This window comes from Elephantulus edwardii, unplaced genomic scaffold (genome assembly GCF_000299155.1).
Source record: "Elephantulus edwardii isolate Elephantulus edwardi_28Jun2011 unplaced genomic scaffold, EleEdw1.0 scaffold00002, whole genome shotgun sequence".
In the NCBI taxonomy this organism is placed as follows: Eukaryota; Metazoa; Chordata; class Mammalia; order Macroscelidea; family Macroscelididae; genus Elephantulus; species Elephantulus edwardii.
The window spans coordinates 15,900,561-15,904,269 of NW_006399752.1; positions in this window are offsets into that span (position 1 = coordinate 15,900,561).

Consider the following 3,709-nt stretch of genomic DNA (forward strand, 5'->3'; position numbering starts at 1 on the left):
CAACAGTCCCAGGAGAGGGGCAGGTACACATGGCCATTAGAAATTATCAAGACTTGTGGACTGCACTGTTGGGAAACTGGCACTTTCCTGGATATTTGTCTGTTCAGAAGGGAATAGTTCCCTCCCAACTAGTAGCAGTAGGAGAGGTGACAGGTACATGCAACCATTAGGAACAAATGAGACTTAAGAGTCTTCACTTTTGGTACCTTGCCACTTTCCTGAGCCTTTTCCCTGATCAGTGTATCCTGGACAGCACTCATGGGACTTTGCTTGTCCCAGGCAGATACCACCTTGTACCCTATCAAACTACAGAAAAGAGAAGCAAGACTTGCCACAGGTGAGCAAAAGGGAAGACCCCAGATCCCTGCCCCTCAAAAGACAATCAGAAGAGAAATATGCCACAGAATACAGGGAACAGATCTTCCAATAGACAGAAAGCATGGAAGATCAACACTGGGAAATGGAATCAGAGACAACCCTTTAAGTCTGCAACTTATCAATAGCAACATAAAGATAAGGAGCAGTCAACAACGTATGCAGAAACAACCAAAACGACCTTCTACATGCCAAGAAGAACTTTATATAAGCTGTAGTAGGAAGCTCCAAATATAATGAAAAAAGAAAACAAGTCTTCTAGAAAAACAGACAAGATTGAAGGCCCAATGAATACTCCCAGAGATAGGGAGACAGAAGAAATATATTGACATGGAATTATATGACTGCTTACTGAAGAAGTTACAACTGAAATAAGAATTGAAAGCATAAATAAAGAAGTGCAAGAATTTTAAAAAAATCTTCATAAGACAAAGAAAGTATAGCCAATACAATACTGGAAAAGCAAGGAATGCATCAAAATGCAATTCAGAATATCAAGACTGAAATGGTAGCATTTTCCAACATGCTGGTGGAACCATAAAAACTAAAAATGCAGAATAAAAGACATGAACAGAGAGTTGGCAAGCTAGAAGGCAGGAACCTGAATAGGAACTTACTAGGGAAAAAAATCAGAAGATATTAAGAAAATATGAGATTCACACGGAATAACTTCAAATGGCTATCATACGTATGATCAGAATTCCAAATTAGGAGAAGGGGGAAAGAACCCTGAAAATTTTGGAAGAAGTGCCAGGATAATATTTCTTGGGTATCATGAAAAATGAAGCAATACACATTTAAGAAGCTGAACTAACTCTAAAGAGACTAGACTCCAAAAGGAAAACATCAAGACATACTACAGTAAAATTTTCCAAAATCCAAGATAAAGATAGAATACTAAAAGCAGCACAAGAAAAACAAAGAGCCACTTACAAGACTCAATTAGATTAAGCTCTGACTTCTCAGCAGAAACTATAGGAGTATGAAGACAGTGGGATGGCATATATAGAAGGCTGAAAGAAAATAATTTCAAGCCAAAGATCTGTAATCAGCAAAACTGTCCATCAAATGCAAAGCTGGAATTAGGTCAGTTGCAGAAAAGGAGGAACTCAAAGAATTTGTGAAAATAAGACCAACTCTACAAGAAATATGAAGGGAACTCCTTCACAGAGAAAGCAAAGGAAAGGAGGACAAAATTAACCAGCATCAACAGGGAAAAAGAAACAAACAAAATGCAGCAAAATTACAATGATAAAAAACTGGCTTGTAAATAATCACACTTATTGTGAATAACTTAAATACACAAGTTAAGAGAAAAAGTATAGCAAAATGAATTAAAAGACAAAGCCCATCAATATGCTACCTATAAGAGATACATCTAAGAAACAAAGAAAAAGACTAAAATTCAAAGGAGGTGGGGAGGTTCCAAGCAAATGGCATCCACAAAAAAAAAGAAAGAAAAAAACAAGACCAAAACCAAACAAACAAAAATGTGTGGCAATACTAATCTCTGAAAAAATAAATTACAAAATGAAAATCACCATAAAAGATAAAGAAGGCCACTAAACAATGATTATAAGCACAATAGATTGGAAGGTATAATCTCAGTCTACATCTACACACTAAATCATGTTGTGTGCCGTTGATTCAAAACCAACTCATAGTTGATCCTCCAGCAGGATTTCAAAGGCAGTTAATAGTGCAAAGGAGATTGCCCATCCTTCTCCCACATGCCTTTGAGATTGCAGTGCAGCTTCTTGCCACTAGGCCACCAGCGCACCAAAGAGTAGACTATGCATAAAACAATAATTAACAGAATTGAAGAAAGAAATAGAACCACAATAGTAGGAGAAGACTTTATAACACTAATTTCAACAAAGGATAGGTTAACTCAGAAAGAAACTCATAAAGATGCAGAGGAATTAAACTATACAATTAGCCATTTAACCTCATAAATATATTTAGGCTAGTTTACCCAAATAAAACTCAACTTACTTTCTTCTAAAATACATATCATACATTCTCCAGATTTAATCATATATTAGGACACAAAGCAAGCCTTAACAAGTTTAAAAATATTGGAAAAATACGAAGTATCTTCTCAGACCACAATACCCTAAAACTAGAAATTAACCTCAGGTTAAAGGATAAAAAATAAAAATTAAAAACCCAGCCATGAACACAACTGGGTTGTAGAAGAAATAAAAAATTAAATTACATTTTCTCGAAACAAATGAAAAGGAAAATACAATATATCAACCTTTGATATACAGTAAAGCAGTCCTTAGGGAGTAGTTTATACCAATAGGCAAGCACATAAAAATAGAAAGAAAGAATCAAAACTAATGACTTAACATCTCCATCAAATAGGAAAAAAAAATTCCAAGAAGAAAACCCAAACAAGCTAACCTCACAGTCTCTAAAAGAAAGGAAATTATAAAGATAAGAGCGGAAATCAATGGAATAGAAAACAGAGAAACAACTGAAATCAACCCCAAGAAAAGGAGCTGGTTCTTTTAAAGAGTCAATAAAATAGACAAACCCTTGGCAAACTTAACAAAAGAAAAGAAAGACTAGATACAAATAACTCATATACGAAATTAAAGAGTGACATCACAACAAAACAAGCTGAAATTAAATTTATAATGATGGGATATTATGAAAAGCTATAATCTGATGAAATTGAAAACCTAGGGGATAGGGACAAATTTCTATAAAAAGACTCCCCTCTAAAAAAGCCTTGGTCCTGATGACTTCACGGGTGTACCGCTTCTTGATTAAAACACTCGATAAAGAGCCACCACATGTGTCAGCAGCAGCCACCACACATGTTGTCAGCAGCAGCCAAAGATGTGTTGCAGTCAGTTAACTAGGTACTCATATTAAAAAGTTCTTAGTGTGACCTGCACTGCTATCCTATCTGGAGCACTAGACAAAGGCCCCACTAGCTGGAGGTCCCTAGCCCCTTTACCTGGAGGCCTTGGCCCCCTCCTCCTGGTGGCCCTGGCTTCACTACCTAGACCCCCAAACCTGCTACTTGGAAGACCTGGCCCCATCACCTGGAGGACCTGGCCCTACCCCCTGGACACCCCACCATCTACCCCAGGGACTCCAATATCACAGATAATCCCATTTTTTCTTCCCTCCAGAACTTGAGCTGCCTTTAGCCTTGGGCACCTTGGACCCATCTAGCCTAGCTGCAGTAGTTGCCTGACAGAGAAAACTGCTGATGCACAGGCCATATCTCTTTCCAACTGAAGCAAGTCTTCCCTTGAGTCAAAAGCTCATAGAGAAACTCAGGCAAGGTAGCTTCCCTACCCTCCTCTGGAGCAGT